Genomic DNA, 25264 nt, shown 5'->3' with positions numbered 1-25264 from the left:
CTCCGAAATGTATTACCCTCGTGTCCAACTCGTTCGATATTTTTCCCCAAGAGATCTCAAGGGAAAATGAATATAATGAAGTCGAAACGGTGCCTTAAGTCAACGTTTAAAGGAAAATCCCCCTTTTTGATGACAATTTTCGTAAGTTCTTTCCTTATATTCGTACATCTCTCAGTATTTTGTCAGTATCACCCTCAACATGCCTCAGATTTGCACGAAATATTATATATTGGGCTACAACTTTTGTTCCCATGACCCTCGCATATTCCTTAGTATTCACTATCAATACATTGCTCGAATCCTTATTACAGAAATCGAAGATTTCTGAAAGGGGTACCCCTTTGGTGAATTGGAGATCTCACTAATTTCTCCGAAATGCATTACCGTCGTGTTCAACTCGTTCGATATTTTTCCCCAAGAGATCTCATTGGTAAATGAATCTATTGGAGTCGAAACGGAGCCTTAAGTCAACATTTCAAAAAAAATTCCCCATTTTGATGGAAATTTTCCCAAGTTTTTTCCTTATATTCGTGCATATCTCAATATTTTGTCTGTATCACCCTCTACACGCCTCAGATTTGCATGAAATATTATACATAGGGCTACAACATTTGTGCCCATGACCCTCGCATATTCCTTAGTATTAACAATCAATACATTGCTCGAATCCATATTAGAGAAATCGAAGATTTCTGAAAGGGGTACCCCTTTGGAGAATTCACTAATTTCTCCGAAAGGTTTTACCCTCGTGTTCAACTCGTTCGATATATTTCCCCAAGAGATCTCATGGGTAAATTAATCTATTGGAGTCAAAACGGATCCTTAAGTCATCATTTCAAAAAATATTCCCCTTTTTGATGACAATTTTCGCAAGTTTTTCCTTATATTCGTACATCTCTCAGTATTTTGTCTGTATCACCCTCTACATGCCTCAGATTTGCACGAAATATTATATATAGGGCAACAACTTTTGTTCCCATGACCCTCGCATATTCCTTAGTATTCACTATCAATACATTGCTCGAATCCTTATTACAGAAATCGAAGATTTCTGAAAGGGGTACCCCTATGGTGAATTGGAGATCTCACTAATTTCTCCGAAATGCATTACCCTCGTGTTCAACTCGTTCGATATTTTTCCCCAAGAGATCTCATTGGTAAATGAATCTATTGGAGTCGAAACGGAGCCTTAAGTCAACATTTCAAAAAAAATTCCACTTTTTGATGGCAATTTTTGCAAGTTTTTTCCTTATATTCGTACATCTCTCAGAATTTTGACTGTATCACCCTCTACACACCTCGGATTAGTACGAAATTTTACACATAGAACCCTAAGACATAGGGCTACAACTTTTATGCCCATGACCCTTGCATATTCTTTAGTATTCACTATCAAAACATTGTTCTAATCCATAATTGAGAAATCGAAGATTTCAGAAAGGGGAACCCCTTTGGTGAATTGGAGATTTCTCTAATTTCTCCGAAATGTATTACCCCCTTGTTCAACTCGTTTGATATTTTTCCCCAAGAGATGTTATGGGTAAATTAATCTATAGGAGTCAAAATGGAGCCTTAAGTCAACATTTAAAAAAAATTCCCCTTTTTGATGGAAATTTTCGCAAGTTTTTTCCTTATATTCGTACATCTCTCAGTATTTTGACTGTATCACCATCTACACACCTGGGATTTGCACGAAATTTTATACATAGGGCTACAACTTTTGATCCCATGACCCTCGCATATTCCTTAGTATTCACTATCAATACATTGCTCGAATCCATATTAGAGAAATCGAAGATTTCTGAAAGGGGTACCCCTTTGGTGAATTGGAGATTTCACTAGTTTCTCCGAAATGTATTACCCTCGTGTTCAACTCGTTCGATATATTTCCCCAAGAGTTCTAATGGGTAAATTAATCTATTGGAGTCAAAACGGAGCCTTAAGTCATCATTTAAAAAAAAATTCCCCTTTTTGATGGCAATTTTCGCAAGTTTTTTCCTTATATTCGTGCATCTCTCAATATTTTTTCTGTATCACCCTCTACACGCCTCAGATTTGCACAAAATATTATACATAGGGCTACAACATTTGTGCCCATGACCCTCGCATATTCTATAGTATTAACTATCAATACATTGCTCGAATCCATATTAGAGAAATCGAAGATTTCTGAAAGGGGTACCCCTTTGGAGAATTGGAGATTTCACTAATTTCACCGAAATGTATTACCCTCGTGTTCAACTCGTTCGATATTTTTCCCCAAGAGATCTCATGGGTAAATTAATCTATTGGAGTCAAAACGGAGCCTTAAGTCATCATTTCAAAAAATATTCCCCTTTTTGATGACAATTTTCGCAAGTTTTTCCTTATATTCGTACATCTCTCAGTATTTTGTCTGTATCACCCTCTACATGCCTCAGATTTGCACGAAATATTATATATAGGGCTACAACTTTTGTTCCCATGACCCTCGCATATTCCTTAGTATTCACTATCAATACATTGCTCGAATCCTTATTACAGAAATCGAAGATTTCTAAAAGGGGTACCCCTATGGTGAATTGGAGATCTCACTAATTTCTCCGAAATGCATTACCCTCGTGTTCAACTCGTTCGATATTTTTCCCCAAGAGATCTCATTGGTAAATGAATCTATTGGAGTCGAAACGGAGCCTTAAGTCAACATTTCAAAAAAAATTCCCCTTTTTGATGGCAATTTTCGCAAGTTTTTTCCTTATATTCGTGCATCTCTCAGTATTTTGTCTGTATCACCCTCTACACGCCTCGGATTTGCACGAAGTTTTATACATAGGGCTACAGATTTTGTGCCCATGTCCCTGGCATATTCCTAGTATTCACTATCAATACATTGCTCGAATCCATATTAGAGAAATCGAAGATTTCTGAAAGGGTTACCCCTTTGGTGAATTGGAGATTTCACTAATTTCTCCGAAATGTATTACCCTCGTGTTCAACTCCTTCGATATTTTTCCACAAGAGTTCTCATGGGTAAATTAATCTATTGGAGTCAAAACGGAGCCTTATATCAACATTTCAAAAAAAATTCCCCATTTTGATGGCAATTTTCGCAAGTTTTTTCCTTATATTCGTACATCTCTCAGTATTTTGTCCGTATCACCATCTACACACCTCGGATTTGCACGAAGATTAGTACATAGAACCCTAAGAAATAGGGCTACAACATTTGTGTCCATGACCCCTGCATATTCTTTAGTATTCACTATCAAAACATTGTTCTAATCCATAATTGAGAAATCGAAGATTTCTGAAAGGGGTACCCCTTTGGTGAATTGGAGATTTCACTAATTTCTCCGAAATATATTTCCCTCGTGTTCAACTCGTTCGATATTTTTCAACTAGAGATCTCATGGGTAAAATAATCTGTTAGAGTCAAAACGGAGCCTTAAGTCCACATTTCAAAAAAAATTTCCCTTTTTGATGGCAATTTTCGTAAGTTTTTTCTTTATATTGGTACAACTCTTAGTATTTTGACCGTATCACCCTCTACAAACCTTGGATTAGTACGAAATTTTACACATAGAACCCTAAGACATAGGGCTACAACTTTTATGCCCATGACCCCTGCATATTCTTTAGTATTCACTATCAAAACATTGTTCTAATCCATAATTGAGAAATCGAAGATTTCTGAAAGGGGTACCCCTATGGTGAATTGGAGATCTCACTAATTTCTCCGAAATGCATTACCCTCGTGTTCAACTCGTTCGATATTTTTCCCCAAGAGATCTCATTCGTAAATGAATCTATGGGAGTCGAAACAGAGCCTTAAGTCAACATTTCAAAAAAAATTCCCCTTTTTGATGGCAATTTTCGCAAGTTTTTTCCTTATATTCGTACATCTCTCAGAATTTTGACTGTATCACCCTCTACACACCTCGGATTTGCACGAAATATTACACATAGACTCCTCAGACATAGGGCTACAACTGTTATGCCCATGACCCTTGCATATTCTTTAGTATTCACTATCAAAACATTGTTCTAATCCATAATTTATAAATCGAAGATTTCTGAAAGGGGTACCCCTTTGGTGAATTGGAGATTTCACTAATTTCTCCGAAATGTATTTCCCTCGTGTTCAACTCGTTCGATATTTTTCAACAGGAGATCTCATGGGTAAATTAATCTATTAGAGTCAAAACGGAGCCTTAAGTCAACATTTCAAAAAAAATTCCCCTTTTTGATGGCAATTTTCGCAAGTTTTTTCCATATATTCGTACATATCTCAATATTTTGTCTGTATCACCCTCTACACCCCTCAGATTTGCACGAAATATTATACGTAGGGCTACAACATTTGAGCCCATGACCCCCGCATATTCCTTAGTATTAACTATCAATACGTTGCTCGAATCCATATTAGAGAAATCGAAGATTTCTGAAAGGGGTACCCCTTTGGAGAATTGGAGAATTCACTAATTTCTCATACAGGTATTACCCTCGTGTTCAACTAGTTCGATATTTTTCCCCAAGAGATCTCAAGGGTAAATTAATCTATTGGAGTCAAAACGGAGCTTTAAGTCATCATTTCAAAAAAAAATCCCCTTTTTGATGACAATTTTAGCAAGTTTTTCCTTATATTCGTACATTCTCAGTATTTTGTCTGTATCACCCTCTACATGCCTCAGATTTGCACGAAATATTATACGTAGGGCTACAAATTTTGTTCCCATGACCCTCGCATGTTCCTTAGTATTCACTATCAATACATTGCTCGAATCCTTATTACAGAAATCGAAGATTTCTGAAAGGGGTACCCCTTTGGTGAATTGGAGATCTCACTAATTTCTCCGAAATGTATTACCCTCGTGTTCAACTCGTTCGATATTTTTCCCCAAGAGATCTCATTGGTAAATTAATCTATTGGAGTCGAAACGGAGCCTTAAGTCAACATTTCAAAAAAAATTCCCCTTTTTGATGGCAATTTTCGCAAGTTTTTTCCTTATATTCGTACATCTCTCAGTATTTTGACTGTATCACCCTCTACACACCTGGGATTTGCACGAAATTTTATAGATAGGGCTACAACTTTTGTTCCCATGACCCTCGCATATTCCTTAGTATTCACTATCAATACATTGCTCGAATCCATATTAGAGAAATCGAAGATTTCTGAAAGGGGTACCCTTTTGGTGAATTGGAGATTTCACTAATTTCTCCGAAATGTATTACCCTCGTGTTCAACTCGTTCGATATTTTTCCACTAGAGATCTCATGGGTAAATTAATCTATTGGAGTCAAAACGGAGCCTTAAGTCATCATTTCAAAAAAAATTCCCCTTTTTGATGGCAATTTTCGCAAGTTTTTTCCTTATATTCGTACATCTCTCAGTATTTTGTCTGTATCACCCTCTACACGCCTCGGATTTGCACGAAATTTTATACATAGGGCTACAGATTTTGTGCCCATGTCCCTGGCATATTCCTTAGTATTCACTATCTATACATTGCTCGAATCCATATTAGAGAAATCGAAGATTTCTGAAAGGGGTACCCCTTTGGTGAATTGGAGATTTCACTAATTTCTCCGAAATGTATTACCCTCGTGTTCAACTCGTTCGATATTTTTCCCCAAGAGATCTCAGGGGTAAATGCATATATTGGAGTCGAAACGGAGCCTTAAGTCAACATTTTAAAAAAGATTCCCCATTTTGATGGCAATTTTCTCAAGTTTTTTTCCTTATATTCGTACATCTCTCAGTATTTTGGCCTTATCACCCTCTACACACCTCAGATTTGCACGAAATTTTATACATAGAACCCTAAGACCTAGGGCTTCGTCTTTTATGCCCATGACCCTAGCATATTCTTTAGTATTCACTATCAAAACATTGTTCTAATCCATAATTGAGATATCGAAGATTTCTGAAAGGGGTACCCCTTTGGTGAATTGGAGATTTCACTAATTTCTCTGAAATGTATTACCCTCGTGTTCAATTCGTTCGATATTTTTCCCCAAGAGATCTCATGGGTAAATTAATCTATAGGAGTCAAAATGGAGCCTTAGGTCAACATTTTAAAAAAAATTCCCCATTTTGATGGCAATTTTCGCAAGTTTTTTTCCTTATATTCGTACATCTCTCAGTATTTTGACTGTATCACCCTCTACACACCTCGGATTTGCACGAAATTTTATACATAGAACCCTAAGACTTAGGGCTACGTCTTTTATGCCCATGACCCTAGCATATTCTTTAGTATTCACTATCAAAACATTGTTCTAATCCATAATTTAGATATCGAAGATTTCTGAAAGGGGTACCCCTTTGGTGAATTGGAGATTTCACTAATTTCTCTGAAATATATTACCCTCGTGTTCAACTCGTTCGATATTTTTCCCCAAGAGATCTCATGGGTAAATTAATCTATAGGAGTCAAAACGGAGCCTTAAGTCAACATTTAAAAAAAAATTCCCCTTTTTGATGTCAATTTTCGTAAGTTTTTTCCTTATATTCGTACATCTCTCAGTCTTTTGACCGTATCACCCTCTACACAACTCGGATTTGCACGAAATTTTATACATAGAACCCTAAGACATAGGGCTACAACTTTTGTGCCCATGACCCTCGCATATTCATTAGTATTCACTATCAAAACATTGTTCTAATCCATATTGGAGAAATCGAAGATTTCTAAAAGGGGTACCGTTTTGGTGAATTGGAGATTTCACTAATTTCTCTGAAATGTATTACACTCGTGTTCAACTCGTTCGATATATTTCCCCAAGAGAACTCATGTGAAAATTAATCTTTTGGAGTCAAAACGGAGCCTTAAGTCAACATTTAAAGAAAAAATCCCCTTTTTGATGACAATTTTCACAAGTTTTTCCTTATATTCGTACATTCTCATTATTTTGTCTGTATCACCCTCAACATGCCTCAGATTTGCACGAAATATTATACATAGGGCTACAACATTTGTGCCCATGACCCCCGCATATTCCTTAGTATTAACTATCAATACGTTGCTCGAATCCATATTAGAGAAATCGAAGATTTCTGAAAGGGGTACCCCTTTGGAGAATTGGAGAATTCACTAATTTCTCCGAAAGGTATTACCCTCGTGTTCAACTAGTTCGATATTTTTCCCCAAGAGATCTCAAGGGTAAATTAATCTATTGGAGTCAAAACGGAGCCTTAAGTCATCATTTCAAAAAAAAATCCCCTTTTTGATGACAATTTTCGCAAGTTTTTCCTTATATTCGTACATTCTCAGTATTTTGTCTGTATCACCCTCTACATGCCTCAGATTTGCACGAAATATTATAAATAGGGCTACAAATTTTGTTCCCATGACCCTCGCATATTCCTTAGTATTCACTATCAATACATTGCTCGAATCCTTATTACAGAAATCGAAGATTTCTGAAAGGGGTACCCCTTTGGTGAATTGGAGATCTCACTAATTTCTCCGAAATGTTTTACCCTCGTGTTCAACTCGTTCAATATTTTTCCCCAAGAGATCTCATTGGTAAATTAATCTATTGGAATCGAAACAGAGCCTTAAGTCAACATTTCAAAAAAAATTCCCCTTTTTGATGGCAATTTTCGCAAGTTTTTTCCTTATAATCGTACATCTCTCAGAATTTTGACTGTATCACCCTCTACACAACTTGGATTTGCACAAAAGTTTACACATAGAACCCTAAGACATAGGGCTACAACTTTTATGCCCATGACCCTTGCATATTCTTTAGTATTCACTATCAAAACATTGTTCTAATCCATAATTGAGAAATCGAAGATTTCTGAAAGGGGAACCCCTTTGGTGAATTGGAGATTTCACTAATTTCTCCGAAATGTATTACCCTCGTGTTCAACTCGTTCGATATTTTTCCCCAAGAGATCTTATGGGTAAATTAATCTATAGGAGTCAAAATGGAGCCATAAGTCAACATTTAAAAAAAAATTCCCCTTTTTGATGGCAATTTTCGCAAGTTTTTTCCTTATATTCGTACATCTCTCAGTGTTTTGACTGTATCACCCTCTACACACCTGGGATTTGCACGAAATTTTATAGATAGGGCTACAACTTTTGTTCCCATGACCCTCGCATATTCCTTAGTATTCACTATCAATACATTGCTCGAATCCATATTAGAGAAATCGAAGATTTCTGAAAGGGGTACCCTTTTGGTGAATTGGAGATTTCACTAATTTCTCCGAAATGTATTACCCTCGTGTTCAACTCGTTCGATATTTTTCCACTAGAGATCTCATGGGTAAATTAATCTATTGGAGTCAAAACGGAGCCTTAAGTCATCATTTCAAAAAAAATTCCCCTTTTTGATGGCAATTTTCGCAAGTTTTTTCCTTATATTCGTACATCTCTCAGTATTTTGTCTGTATCACCCTCTACACGCCTCGGATTTGCACGAAATTTTATACATAGGGCTACAGATTTTGTGCCCATGTCCCTGGCATATTCCTTAGTATTCACTATCTATACATTGCTCGAATCCATATTAGAGAAATCGAAGATTTCTGAAAGGGGTACCCCTTTGGTGAATTGGAGATCTCACTAATTTCTCCGAAATGTATTACCCTCGTGTTCAACTCGTTCGATATTTTTCCCCAAGAGATCTCAGGGGTAAATGCATATATTGGAGTCGAAACGGAGCCTTAAGTCAACATTTTAAAAAAGATTCCCCATTTTGATGGCAATTTTCGCAAGTTTTTTTCCTTATATTCGTACATCTCTCAGTATTTTGGCCTTATCACCCTCTACACACCTCGGATTTGCACGAAATTTTATACATAGAACCCTAAGACCTAGGGCTTCGTCTTTTATGCCCATGACCCTAGCATATTCTTTAGTATTCACTATCAAAACATTGTTCTAATCCATAATTGAGATATCGAAGATTTCTGAAAGGGGTACCCCTTTGGTGAATTGGAGATTTCACTAATTTCTCTGAAATGTATTACCCTCGTGTTCAATTCGTTCGATATTTTTCCCCAAGAGATCTCATGGGTAAATTAATCTATAGGAGTCAAAATGGAGCCTTAGGTCAACATTTTAAAAAAAATTCCCCATTTTGATGGCAATTTTCGCAAGTTTTTTTCCTTATATTCGTACATCTCTCAGTATTTTGACTGTATCACCCTCTACACACCTCGGATTTGCACGAAATTTTATACATAGAACCCTAAGACTTAGGGCTACGTCTTTTATGCCCATGACCCTAGCATATTCTTTAGTATTCACTATCAAAACATTGTTCTAATCCATAATTGAGAAATCGAAGATTTCTGAAAGGGGTACCCCTTTGGTGAATTGGAGATTTCACTAATTTCTCTGAAATATATTTCCCTCGTGTTCAACTCGTTCGATATTTTTCCCCAAGAGATCTCATGGGTAAATTAATCTATAGGAGTCAAAACGGAGCCTTAAGTCAACATTTAAAAAAAAATTCCCCTTTTTGATGTCAATTTTCGTAAGTTTTTTCCTTATATTCGTACATCTCTCAGTCTTTTGACCGTATCACCCTCTACACAACTCGGATTTGCACGAAATTTTATACATAGAACCCTAAGACATAGGGCTACAACTTTTCTGCCCATGACCCTCGCATATTCATTAGTATTCACTATGAAAACATTGTTCTAATCCATATTGGAGAAATCGAAGATTTCTAAAAGGGGTACCCCTTTGGTGAATTGGAGATTTCACTAATTTCTCTGAAATGTATTACCCTCGTGTTCAACTCGTTCGATATATTTCCCCAAGAGAACTCATGTGAAAATTAATCTTTTGGAGTCAAAACGGAGCCTTAAGTCAACATTTAAAGAAAAATTCCCGTTTTTGATGACAATTTTCTCAAGTTTTTTCCTTATATTCGTACATCTCTCAGTATTTTGTCTGTATCACCCTCTACACGCCTTAGATTTGCACGAAATTTTATACATAGGGCTACAACTTTTGTGCCCATGACCCTCGCATATTCCTTAGTATTCACAATTAATACATTGCTCGAATCCATATTAGAGAAATCGAAGATTTCTGAAAGTGGTACCCCTTTGGAGAATTGGAGAATTCACTAATTTCTCCGAAAGGTATTACCCTCGTGTTCAACTCGTTCGATATTTTTCCCCAAGAGAACTCATGGGTAAATTAATCCATTGGAGTCAAAACGGAGCCTTAAGTCATCATTTAAAAAAAAAATCCCCTTTTTGATGACAATTTTCGCAAGTTTTTCCTTATATTCGTACATTCTCATTATTTTGTCTGTATCACCCTCAACATGCCTCAGATTTGCACGAAATATTATACATAGGGCTACAACATTTGTGCCCATGACCCCCGCATATTCCTTAGTATTAACTATCAATACGTTGCTCGAATCCATATTAGAGAAATCGAAGATTTCTGAAAGGGGTACCCCTTTGGAGAATTGGAGAATTCACTAATTTCTCCGAAAGGTATTACCCTCGTGTTCAACTAGTTCGATATTTTTCCCCAAGAGATCTCAAGGGTAAATTAATCTATTGGAGTCAAAACGGAGCCTTAAGTCATCATTTAAAAAAAAAATCCCCTTTTTGATGACAATTTTCGCAAGTTTTTCCTTATATTCGTACATTCTCAGTATTTTGTCTATATCACCCTCTACATGCCTCAGATTTGCACGAAATATTATACATAGGGCTACAAATTTTGTTCCCATGACCCTCGCATATTCCTTAGTATTCACTATCAATACATTGCTCGAATCCTTATTACAGAAATCGAAGATTTCTGAAAGGGGTACCCCTTTGGTGAATTGGAAATCTCACTAATTTCTCCGAAATGTTTTACCCTCGTGTTCAACTCGTTCGATATTTTTCCCCAAGAGATCTCATTGGTAAATTAATCTATTGGAGTCGAAACGGAGCCTTAAGTCAACATTTCAAAAAAAATTCCCCTTTTTGATGGCAATTTTCGCAAGTTTTTTCCTTATAATCGTACATCTCTCAGAATTTTGACTGTATCACCCTCTACACAACTTGGATTTGCACAAAAGTTTACACATAGAACCCTAAGACATAGGGCTACAACTTTTATGCCCATGACCCTTGCATATTCTTTAGTATTCACTATCAAAACATTGTTCTAATCCATAATTGAGAAATCGAAGATTTCTGAAAGGGGAACCCCTTTGGTGAATTGGAGATTTCACTAATTTCTCCGAAATGTATTACCCTCGTGTTCAACTCGTTCGATATTTTTCCCCAAGAGATCTTATGGGTAAATTAATCTATAGGAGTCAAAATGGAGCCATAAGTCAACATTTAAAAAAAAATTCCCCTTTTTGATGGAAATTTTCGCAAGTTTTTTCCTTATATTCGTACATCTCTCAGTATTTTGACTGTATCACCCTCTACACACCTGGGATTTGCACGAAATTTTATAGATAGGGCTACAACTTTTGTTCCCATGACCCTCGCATATTCCTTAGTATTCACTATCAATACATTGCTCGAATCCATATTAGAGAAATCGAAGATTTCTGAAAGGGGTACCCTTTTGGTGAATTGGAGATTTCACTAATTTCTCCGAAATGTATTACCCTCATGTTCAACTCGTTCGATATTTTTCCACTAGAGATCTCATGGGTAAATTAATCTATTGGAGTCAAAACGGAGCCTTAAGTCATCACTTCAAAAAAAATTCCCCTTTTTGATGGCAATTTTCGCAAGTTTTTTCCTTATATTCGTACATCTCTCAGTATTTTGTCTGTATCACCCTCTACACGCCTCGGATTTGCACGAAATTTTATACATAGGGCTACAGATTTTGTGCCCATGTCCCTGGCATATTCCTTAGTATTCACTATCTATACATTGCTCGAATCCATATTAGAGAAATCGAAGATTTCTGAAAGGGGTACCCCTTTGGTGAATTGGAGATTTCACTAATTTCTCCGAAATGTATTACCCTCGTGTTCAACTCGTTCGATATTTTTCCCCAAGAGATCTCAGGGGTAAATGCATATATTGGAGTCGAAACGGAGCCTTAAGTCAATATTTTAAAAAAGATTCCCCATTTTGATGGCAATTTTCGCAAGTTTTTTTCCTTATATTCGTACATCTCTCAGTATTTTGGCCTTATCACCCTCTACACACCTCGGATTTGCACGAAATTTTATACATAGAACCCTAAGACCAAGGGCTTCGTCTTTTATGCCCATGACCCTAGCATATTCTTTAGTATTCACTATCAAAACATTGTTCTAATCCATAATTGAGATATCGAAGATTTCTGAAAGGGGTACCCCTTTGGTGAATTGGAGATTTCACTAATTTCTCTGAAATATATTTCCCTCGTGTTCAACTCGTTCGATATTTTTCCCCAAGAGATCTCATGGGTAAATTAATCTATAGGAGTCAAAACGGAGCCTTAAGTCAACATTTAAAAAAAAATTCCCCTTTTTGATGTCAATTTTCGTAAGTTTTTTCCTTATATTCGTACATCTCTCAGTATTTTGACTGTATCACCCTCTACACACCTGGGATTTGCACGAAATTTTATAGATAGGGCTACAACTTTTGTTCCCATGACCCTCGCATATTCCTTAGTATTCACTATCAATACATTGCTCGAATCCATATTAGAGAAATCGAAGATTTCTGAAAGGGGTACCCTTTTGGTGAATTGGAGATTTCACTAATTTCTCCGAAATGTATTACCCTCGTGTTCAACTCGTTCGATATTTTTCCACTAGAGATCTCATGGGTAAATTAATCTATTGGAGTCAAAACGGAGCCTTAAGTCATCATTTCAAAAAAAATTCCCCTTTTTGATGGCAATTTTCGCAAGTTTTTTCCTTATATTCGTACATTCTCAGTATTTTGTCTGTATCACCCTCTACATGCCTCAGATTTGCACGAAATATTATACATAGGGCTACAAATTTTGTTCCCATGACCCTCGCATATTCCTTAGTATTGACTATCAATACATTTCTCGAATCCTTATTACAGAAATCGAAGATTTCTGAAAGGGGTACCCCTTTGGTGAATTGGAGATCTCACTAATTTCTCCGAAATGTATTACCCTCGTGTTCAACTCGTTCGATATTTTTCCCCAAGAGATCTCAGGGGTAAATGCATATATTGGAGTCGAAACGGAGCCTTAAGTCAACATTTTAAAAAAGATTCCCCATTTTGATGGCAATTTTCGCAAGTTTTTTTCCTTATATTCGTACATCTCTCAGTATTTTGGCCTTATCACCCTCTACACACCTCGGATTTGCACGAAATTTTATACATAGAACCCTAAGACCTAGGGCTTCGTCTTTTATGCCCATGACCCTAGCATATTCTTTAGTATTCACTATCAAAACATTGTTCTAATCCATAATTGAGATATCGAAGATTTCTGAAAGGGGTACCCCTTTGGTGAATTGGAGATTTCACTAATTTCTCTGAAATGTATTACCCTCGTGTTCAATTCGTTCGATATTTTTCCCCAAGAGATCTCATGGGTAAATTAATCTATAGGAGTCAAAATGGAGCCTTAAGTCAACATTTTAAAAAAAATTCCCCATTTTGATGGCAATTTTCGCAAGTTTTTTTCCTTATATTCGTACATCTCTCAGTATTTTGACTGTATCACCCTCTACACACCTCGGATTTGCACGAAATTTTATACATAGAACCCTAAGACTTAGGGCTACGTCTTTTATGCCCATGACCCTAGCATATTCTTTAGTATTCACTATCAAAACATTCTTCTAATCCATAATTGAGATATCGAAGATTTCTGAAAGGGGTACCCCTTTGGTGAATTGGAGATTTCACTAATTTCTCTGAAATATATTTCCCTCGTGTTCAACTCGTTCGATATTTTTCCCCAAGAGATCTCATGGGTAAATTAATCTATAGGAGTCAAAACGGAGCCTTAAGTCAACATTTAAAAAAAAATTCCCCTTTTTGATGTCAATTTTCGTAAGTTTTTTCCTTATATTCGTACATCTCTCAGTATTTTGACTGTATCACCCTCTACACACCTGGGATTTGCACGAAATTTTATAGATAGGGCTACAACTTTTGTTCCCATGACCCTCGCATATTCCTTAGTATTCACTATCAATACATTGCTCGAATCCATATTAGAGAAATCGAAGATTTCTGAAAGGGGTACCCTTTTGGTGAATTGGAGATTTCACTAATTTCTCCGAAATGTATTACCCTCGTGTTCAACTCGTTCGATATTTTTCCACTAGAGATCTCATGGGTAAATTAATCTATTGGAGTCAAAACGGAGCCTTAAGTCATGATTTCAAAAAAAATTCCCCTTTTTGATGGCAATTTTCGCAAGTTTTTTCCTTATATTCGTACATTCTCAGTATTTTGTCTGTATCACCCTCTACATGCCTCAGATTTGCACGAAATATTATACATAGGGCTACAAATTTTGTTCCCATGACCCTCGCATATTCCTTAGTATTGACTATCAATACATTTCTCGAATCCTTATTACAGAAATCGAAGATTTCTGAAAGGGGTACCCCTTTGGTGAATTGGAGATCTCACTAATTTCTCCGAAATGTATTACCCTCGTGTTCAACTCGTTCGATATTTTTCCCCAAGAGATCTCAGGGGTAAAAGCATATATTGGAGTCGAAACGGAGCCTTAAGTCAACATTTTAAAAAAGATTCCCCATTTTGATGGCAATTTTCGCAAGTTTTTTTCCTTATATTCGTACATCTCTCAGTATTTTGGCCTTATCACCCTCTACACACCTCGGATTTGCACGAAATTTTATGCATAGAACCCTAAGACCTAGGGCTTCGTCTTTTATGCCCATGACCCTAGCATATTCTTTAGTATTCACTATCAAAACATTGTTCTAATCCATAATTGAGATATCGAAGATTTCTGAAAGGGGTACCCCTTTGGTGAATTGGAGATTTCACTAATTTCTCTGAAATGTATTACCCTCGTGTTCAATTCGTTCGATATTTTTCCCCAAGAGATCTCATGGGTAAATTAATCTATAGAAGTCAAAATGGAGCCTTAAGTCAACATTTTAAAAAAAATTCCCCATTTTGATGGCAATTTTCGCAAGTTTTTTTCCTTATATTCGTACATCTCTCAGTATTTTGACTGTATCACCCTCTACACACCTCGGATTTGCACGAAATTTTATACATAGAACCCTAAGACTTAGGGCTACGTCTTTTATGCCCATGACCCTAGCATATTCTTTAGTATTCACTATCAAAACATTGTTCTAATCCATAATTGAGATATCGAAGATTTCTGAAAGGGGTACCCCTTTGGTGAATTGGAGATTTCACTAATTTCTCTGAAATATATTTCCCTCGTGTTCAACTCGTTCGATATTTTTCCCCAAGAGATCTCATGGGTAAATTAATCTATAGGAGTCAAAACGGAGCCTTAAGTCAACATTTAAAAAAAAATTCCCCTTTTTGATGTCAATTTTCGTAAGCTTTTTCCTTATATTCGTACATCTCTCAGTATTTTGACTGTATCACCCTCTACACACCTGGGATTTGCACGAAATTTTATAGATAGGGCTACAACTTTTGTTCCCATGACCCTCGCATATTCCTTAGTATTCACTATCAATACATTGCTCGAATCCATATTAGAGAAATCGAAGATTTCTGAAAGGGGTACCCTTTTGGTGAATTGGAGATTTCACTAATTTCTCCGAAATGTATTACCCTCGTGTTCAACTCGTTCGATATTTTTCCACTAGAGATCTCATGGGTAAATTAATCTATTGGAGTCAAAACGGAGCCTTAAGTCATCATTTCAAAAAAAATTCCCCTTTTTGATGGCAATTTTCGCAAGTTTTTTCCTTATATTCGTACATTCTCAGTATTTTGTCTGTATCACCCTTTACATGCCTCAGATTTGCACGAAATATTATACATAGGGCTACAAATTTTGTTCCCATGACCCTCGCATATTCCTTAGTATTGACTATCAATACATTTCTCGAATCCTTATTACAGAAATCGAAGATTTCTGAAAGGGGTACCCCTTTGGTGAATTGGAGATCTCACTAATTTCTCCGAAATGTATTACCCTCGTGTTCAACTCGTTCGATATTTTTCCCCAAGAGATCTCAGGGGTAAATGCATATATTGGAGTCGAAACGGAGCCTTAAGTCAACATTTTAAAAAAGATTCCCCATTTTGATGGCAATTTTCGCAAGTTTTTTTCCTTATATTCGTACATCTCTCAGTATTTTGGCCTTATCACCCTCTACACACCTCGGATTTGCACGAAATTTTATACATAGAACCCTAAGACCTAGGGCTTCGTCTTTTATGCCCATGACCCTAGCATATTCTTTAGTATTCACTATCAAAACATTGTTCTAATCCATAATTGAGATATCGAAGATTTCTGAAAGGGGTACCCCTTTGGTGAATTGGAGATTTCACTAATTTCTCTGAAATGTATTACCCTCGTGTTCAATTCGTTCGATATTTTTCCCCAAGAGATCTCATGGGTAAATTAATCTATAGGAGTCAAAATGGAGCCTTAAGTCAACATTTTAAAAAAAATTCCCCATTTTGATGGCAATTTTCGCAAGTTTTTTTCCTTATATTCGTACATCTCTCAGTATTTTGACTGTATCACCCTCTACACACCTCGGATTTGCACGAAATTTTATACATAGAACCCTAAGACTTAGGGCTACGTCTTTTATGCCCATGACCCTAGCATATTCTTTAGTATTCACTATCAAAACATTGTTCTAATCCATAATTGAGATATCGAAGATTTCTGAAAGGGGTACCCCTTTGGTGAATTGGAGATTTCACTAATTTCTCTGAAATATATTTCCCTCGTGTTCAACTCGTTCGATATTTTTCCCCAAGAGATCTCATGGGTAAATTAATCTATAGGAGTCAAAACGGAGCCTTAAGTCAACATTTAAAAAAAAATTCCCCTTTTTGATGTCAATTTTCGTAAGCTTTTTCCTTATATTCGTACATCTCTCAGTATTTTGACTGTATCACCCTCTACACACCTGGGATTTGCACGAAATTTTATAGATAGGGCTACAACTTTTGTTCCCATGACCCTCGCATATTCCTTAGTATTCACTATCAATACATTGCTCGAATCCATATTAGAGAAATCGAAGATTTCTGAAAGGGGTACCCTTTTGGTGAATTGGAGATTTCCCTAATTTCTCCGAAATGTATTACCCTCGTGTTCAACTCGTTCGATATTTTTCCACTAGAGATCTCATGGGTAAATTAATCTATTGGAGTCAAAACGGAGCCTTAAGTCATCATTTCAAAAAAAATTCCCCTTTTTGATGGCAATTTTCGCAAGTTTTTTCCTTATATTCGTACATTCTCAGTATTTTGTCTGTATCACCCTCTACATGCCTCAGATTTGCACGAAATATTATACATAGGGCTACAAATTTTGTTCCCATGACCCTCGCATATTCCTTAGTATTGACTATCAATACATTTCTCGAATCCTTATTACAGAAATCGAAGATTTCTGAAAGGGGTACCCCTTTGGTGAATTGGAGATCTCACTAATTTCTCCGAAATGTATTACCCTCGTGTTCAACTCGTTCGATATTTTTCCCCAAGAGATCTCAGGGGTAAATGCATATATTGGAGTCGAAACGGAGCCTTAAGTCAACATTTTAAAAAAGATTCCCCATTTTGATGGCAATTTTCGCAAGTTTTTTTCCTTATATTCGTACATCTCTCAGTATTTTGGCCTTATCACCCTCTACACACCTCGGATTTGCACGAAATTTTATACATAGAACCCTAAGACCTAGGGCTTCGTCTTTTATGCCCATGACCCTAGCATATTCTTTAGTATTCACTATCAAAACATTGTTCTAATCCATAATTGAGATATCGAAGATTTCTGAAAGGGGTACCCCTTTGGTGAATTGGAGATTTCACTAATTTCTCTGAAATTTATTACCCTCGTGTTCAATTCGTTCGATATTTTTCCCCAAGAGATCTCATGGGTAAATTAATCTATAGGAGTCAAAATGGAGCCTTAAGTCAACATTTTAAAAAAAATTCCCCATTTTGATGGCAATTTTCGCAAGTTTTTTTCCTTATATTCGTACATCTCTCAGTATTTTGACTGTATCACCCTCTACACACCTCAGATTTGCACGAAATTTTATACATAGAACCCTAAGACTTAGGGCTACGTCTTTTATGCCCATGACCCTAGCATATTCTTTAGTATTCACTATCAAAACATTGATCTAATCCATAATTGAGATATCGAAGATTTCTGAAAGGGGTACCCCTTTGGTGAATTGGAGATTTCACTAATTTCTCTGAAATATATTTCCCTCGTGTTCAACTCGTTCGATATTTTTCCCCAAGAGATCTCATGGGTAAATTAATCTATAGGAGTCAAAACAGAGCCTTAAGTCAACATTTAAAAAAAAATTCCCCTTTTGATGTCAATTTTCGTAAGCTTTTTCCTTATATTCGTACATCTCTCAGTATTTTGACTGTATCACCCTCTACACACCTGGGATTTGCACGAAATTTTATAGATAGGGCTACAACTTTTGTTCCCATGACCCTCGCATATTCCTTAGTATTCACTATCAATACATTGCTCGAATCCATATTAGAGAAATCGAAGATTTCTGAAAGGGGTACCCTTTTGGTGAATTGGAGATTTCACTAATTTCTCCGAAATGTATTACCCTCGTGTTCAACTCGTTCGATATTTTTCCACTAGAGATCTCATGGGTAAATTAATCTATTGGAGTCAAAACGGAGCCTTAAGTCATCATTTCAAAAAAAATTCCCCTTTTTGATGGCAATTTTCGCAAGTTTTTTCCTTATATTCGTACATTCTCAGTATTTTGTCTGTATCACCCTCTACATGCCTCAGATTTGCACGAAATATTATACATAGGGCTACAAATTTTGTTCCCATGACCCTCGCATATTCCTTAGTATTGACTATCAATACATTTCTCGAATCCTTATTACAGAAATCGAAGATTTCTGAAAGGGGTACCCCTTTGGTGAATTGGAGATCTCACTAATTTCTCCGAAATGTATTACCCTCGTGTTCAACTCGTTCGATATTTTTCCCCAAGAGATCTCAGGGGTAAATGCATATATTGGAGTCGAAACGGAGCCTTAAGTCAACATTTTAAAAAAGATTCCCCATTTTGATGGCAATTTTCGCAAGTTTTTTTCCTTATATTCGTACATCTCTCAGTATTTTGGCCTTATCACCCTCTACACACCTCGGATTTGCACGAAATTTTATACATAGAACCCTAAGACCTAGGGCTTCGTCTTTTATGCCCATGACCCTAGCATATTCTTTAGTATTCACTATCAAAACATTGTTCTAATCCATAATTGAGATATCGAAGATTTCTGAAAGGGGTACCCCTTTGGTGAATTGGAGATTTCACTAATTTCTCTGAAATGTATTACCCTCGTGTTCAATTCGTTCGATATTTTTCCCCAAGAGATCTCATGGGTAAATTAATCTATAGGAGTCAAAATGGAGCCTTAAGTCAACATTTTAAAAAAAATTCCCCATTTTGATGGCAATTTTCGCAAGTTTTTTTCCTTATATTCGTACATCTCTCAGTATTTTGACTGTATCACCCTCTACACACCTCGGATTTGCACGAAATTTTATACATAGAACCCTAAGACTTAGGGCTACGTCTTTTATGCCCATGACCCTAGCATATTCTTTAGTATTCACTATCAAAACATTGTTCTAATCCATAATTGAGATATCGAAGATTTCTGAAAGGGGTACCCCTTTGGTGAATTGGAGATTTCACTAATTTCTCTGAAATATATTTCCCTCGTGTTCAACTCGTTCGATATTTTTCCCCAAGAGATCTCATGGGTAAATTAATCTATAGGAGTCAAAACGGAGCCTTAAGTCAACATTTAAAAAAAAATTCCCCTTTTTGATGTCAATTTTCGTAAGCTTTTTCCTTATATTCGTACATCTCTCAGTATTTTGACTGTATCACCCTCTACACACCTGGGATTTGCACGAAATTTTATAGATAGGGCTACAACTTTTGTTCCCATGACCCTCGCATATTCCTTAGTATTCACTATCAATACATTGCTCGAATCCATATTAGAGAAATCGAAGATTTCTGAAAGGGGTACCCTTTTGGTGAATTGGAGATTTCACTAATTTCTCCGAAATGTATTACCCTCGTGTTCAACTCGTTCGATATTTTTCCACTAGAGATCTCATGGGTAAATTAATCTATTGGAGTCAAAACGGAGCCTTAAGTCATCATTTCAAAAAAAATTCCCCTTTTTGATGGCAATTTTCGCAAGTTTTTTCCTTATATTCGTACATTCTCAGTATTTTGTCTGTATCACCCTCTACATGCCTCAGATTTGCACGAAATATTATACATAGGGCTACAAATTTTGTTCCCATGACCCTCGCATATTCCTTAGTATTGACTATCAATACATTTCTCGAATCCTTATTACAGAAATCGAAGATTTCTGAAAGGGGTACCCCTTTGGTGAATTGGAGATCTCACTAATTTCTCCGAAATGTATTACCCTCGTGTTCAACTCGTTCGATATTTTTCCCCAAGAGATCTCAGGGGTAAATGCATATATTGGAGTCGAAACGGAGCCTTAAGTCAACATTTTAAAAAAGATTCCCCATTTTGATGGCAATTTTCGCAAGTTTTTTTCCTTATATTCGTACATCTCTCAGTATTTTGGCCTTATCACCCTCTACACACCTCGGATTTGCACGAAATTTTATACATAGAACCCTAAGACCTAGGGCTTCGTCTTTTATGCCCATGACCCTAGCATATTCTTTAGTATTCACTATCAAAACATTGTTCTAATCCATAATTGAGATATCGAAGATTTCTGAAAGGGGTACCCCTTTGGTGAATTGGAGATTTCACTAATTTCTCTGAAATGTATTACCCTCGTGTTCAATTCGTTCGATATTTTTCCCCAAGAGATCTCATGGGTAAATTAATCTATAGGAGTCAAAATGGAGCCTTAAGTCAACATTTTAAAAAAAATTCCCCATTTTGATGGCAATTTTCGCAAGTTTTTTTCCTTATATTCGTACATCTCTCAGTATTTTGACTGTATCACCCTCTACACACCTCAGATTTGCACGAAATTTTATACATAGAACCCTAAGACTTAGGGCTACGTCTTTTATGCCCATGACCCTAGCATATTCTTTAGTATTCACTATCAAAACATTGATCTAATCCATAATTGAGATATCGAAGATTTCTGAAAGGGGTACCCCTTTGGTGAATTGGAGATTTCACTAATTTCTCTGAAATATATTTCCCTCGTGTTCAACTCGTTCGATATTTTTCCCCAAGAGATCTCATGGGTAAATTAATCTATAGGAGTCAAAACGGAGCCTTAAGTCAACATTTAAAAAAAAATTCCCCTTTTGATGTCAATTTTCGTAAGCTTTTTCCTTATATTCGTACATCTCTCAGTATTTTGACTGTATCACCCTCTACACACCTGGGATTTGCACGAAATTTTATAGATAGGGCTACAACTTTTGTTCCCATGACCCTCGCATATTCCTTAGTATTCACTATCAATACATTGCTCGAATCCATATTAGAGAAATCGAAGATTTCTGAAAGGGGTACCCTTTTGGTGAATTGGAGATTTCACTAATTTCTCCGAAATGTATTACCCTCGTGTTCAACTCGTTCGATATTTTTCCACTAGAGATCTCATGGGTAAATTAATCTATTGGAGTCAAAACGGAGCCTTAAGTCATCATTTCAAAAAAAATTCCCCTTTTTGATGGCAATTTTCGCAAGTTTTTTCCTTATATTCGTACATTCTCAGTATTTTGTCTGTATCACCCTCTACATGCCTCAGATTTGCACGAAATATTATACATAGGGCTACAAATTTTGTTCCCATGACCCTCGCATATTCCTTAGTATTGACTATCAATACATTTCTCGAATCCTTATTACAGAAATCGAAGATTTCTGAAAGGGGTACCCCTTTGGTGAATTGGAGATCTCACTAATTTCTCCGAAATGTATTACCCTCGTGTTCAACTCGTTCGATATTTTTCCCCAAGAGATCTCATTGGTAAATTAATCTATTGGAGTCGAAACGGAGCCTTAAGTCAACATTTCAAAAAAAATTCCCCTTTTTGATGGCAATTTTCGCAAGTTTTTTCCTTATAATCGTACATCTCTCAGAATTTTGACTGTATCACCCTCTACACAACTTGGATTTGCACAAAATTTTACACATAGAACCCTAAGACATAGGGCTACAACTTTTATGCCCATGACCCTCGCATGTTCCTTAGTATTCACTATCAATACATTGCTCGAATCCTTATTACAGAAATCGAAGATTTGTGAAAGGGGTACCCCTTTGGTGAATTGGAGATCTCACTAATTTCTCCGAAATGTATTACCCTCGTGTTCAACTCGTTCGATATTTTTCCCCAAGAGATCTCATTGGTAAATTAATCTATTGGAGTCGAAACAGAGCCTTAAGTCAACATTTCAAAAAAAATTCCCCTTTTTGATGGCAATTTTCGCAAGTTTTTTCCTTATATTCGTACATCTCTCAGTATTTTGACTGTATCACCCTCTACACACCTGGGATTTGCACGAAATTTTATAGATAGGGCTACAACTTTTGTTCCCATGACCCTCGCATATTCCTTAGTATTCACTATCAATACATTGCTCGAATCCATATTAGAGAAATCGAAGATTTCTGAAAGGGGTACCGTTTTGGTGAATTGGAGATTTCACTAATTTCTCCGAAATGTATTACCCTCGTGTTCAACTCGTTCGATATTTTTCCACTAGAGATCTCATGGGTAAATTAATCTATTGGAGTCAAAACGGAGCCTTAAGTCATCATTTCAAAAAAAATTCCCCTTTTTGATGGCAATTTTCGCAAGTTTTTTCCTTATATTCGTACATCTCTCAGTATTTTGTCTGTATCACCCTCTACATGCCTCAGATTTGCACGAAATATTATACATAGGGCTACAAATTTTGTTCCCATGACCCTCGCATATTCCTTAGTATTGACTATCAATACATTTCTCGAATCCTTATTACAGAAATCGAAGATTTCTGAAAGGGGTACCCCTTTGGTGAATTGGAGATCTCACTAATTTCTCCGAAATGTATTACCCTCGTGTTCAACTCGTTCGATATTTTTCCCCAAGAGATCTCAGGGGTAAATGCATATATTGGAGTCGAAACGGAGCCTTAAGTCAACATTTTAAAAAAGATTCCCCATTTTGATGGCAATTTTCGCAAGTTTTTTTCCTTATATTCGTACATCTCTCAGTATTTTGGCCTTATCACCCTCTACACACCTCGGATTTGCACGAAATTTTATACATAGAACCCTAAGACCTAGGGCTTCGTCTTTTATGCCCATGACCCTAGCATATTCTTTAGTATTCACTATCAAAACATTGTTCTAATCCATAATTGAGATATCGAAGATTTCTGAAAGGGGTACCCCTTTGGTGAATTGGAGATTTCACTAATTTCTCTGAAATGTATTACCCTCGTGTTCAATTCGTTCGATATTTTTCCCCAAGAGATCTCATGGGTAAATTAATCTATAGGAGTCAAAATGGAGCCTTAAGTCAACATTTTAAAAAAAATTCCCCATTTTGATGGCAATTTTCGCAAGTTTTTTTCCTTATATTCGTACATCTCTCAGTATTTTGACTGTATCACCCTCTACACACCTCAGATTTGCACGAAATTTTATACATAGAACCCTAAGACTTAGGGCTACGTCTTTTATGCCCATGACCCTAGCATATTCTTTAGTATTCACTATCAAAACATTGATCTAATCCATAATTGAGATATCGAAGATTTCTGAAAGGGGTACCCCTTTGGTGAATTGGAGATTTCACTAATTTCTCTGAAATATATTTCCCTCGTGTTCAACTCGTTCGATATTTTTCCCCAAGAGATCTCATGGGTAAATTAATCTATAGGAGTCAAAACGGAGCCTTAAGTCAACATTTAAAAAAAAATTCCCCTTTTGATGTCAATTTTCGTAAGCTTTTTCCTTATATTCGTACATCTCTCAGTATTTTGACTGTATCACCCTCTACACACCTGGGATTTGCACGAAATTTTATAGATAGGGCTACAACTTTTGTTCCCATGACCCTCGCATATTCCTTAGTATTCACTATCAATACATTGCTCGAATCCATATTAGAGAAATCGAAGATTTCTGAAAGGGGTACCCTTTTGGTGAATTGGAGATTTCACTAATTTCTCCGAAATGTATTACCCTCGTGTTCAACTCGTTCGATATTTTTCCACTAGAGATCTCATGGGTAAATTAATCTATTGGAGTCAAAACGGAGCCTTAAGTCATCATTTCAAAAAAAATTCCCCTTTTTGATGGCAATTTTCGCAAGTTTTTTCCTTATATTCGTACATTCTCAGTATTTTGTCTGTATCACCCTCTACATGCCTCAGATTTGCACGAAATATTATACATAGGGCTACAAATTTTGTTCCCATGACCCTCGCATATTCCTTAGTATTGACTATCAATACATTTCTCGAATCCTTATTACAGAAATCGAAGATTTCTGAAAGGGGTACCCCTTTGGTGAATTGGAGATCTCACTAATTTCTCCGAAATGTATTACCCTCGTGTTCAACTCGTTCGATATTTTTCCCCAAGAGATCTCATTGGTAAATTAATCTATTGGAGTCGAAACGGAGCCTTAAGTCAACATTTCAAAAAAAATTCCCCTTTTTGATGGCAATTTTCGCAAGTTTTTTCCTTATAATCGTACATCTCTCAGAATTTTGACTGTATCACCCTCTACACAACTTGGATTTGCACAAAATTTTACACATAGAACCCTAAGACATAGGGCTACAACTTTTATGCCCATGACCCTCGCATGTTCCTTAGTATTCACTATCAATACATTGCTCGAATCCTTATTACAGAAATCGAAGATTTGTGAAAGGGGTACCCCTTTGGTGAATTGGAGATCTCACTAATTTCTCCGAAATGTATTACCCTCGTGTTCAACTCGTTCGATATTTTTCCCCAAGAGATCTCATTGGTAAATTAATCTATTGGAGTCGAAACAGAGCCTTAAGTCAACATTTCAAAAAAAATTCCCCTTTTTGATGGCAATTTTCGCAAGTTTTTTCCTTATATTCGTACATCTCTCAGTATTTTGACTGT

Source organism: Humulus lupulus, chromosome X (genome assembly GCF_963169125.1).
Source record: "Humulus lupulus chromosome X, drHumLupu1.1, whole genome shotgun sequence".
NCBI classification, from domain to species: Eukaryota; Viridiplantae; Streptophyta; class Magnoliopsida; order Rosales; family Cannabaceae; genus Humulus; species Humulus lupulus.
The sequence above is the reverse complement of the archived record's forward strand: the minus strand, read 5'-3'. Positions refer to the sequence as shown.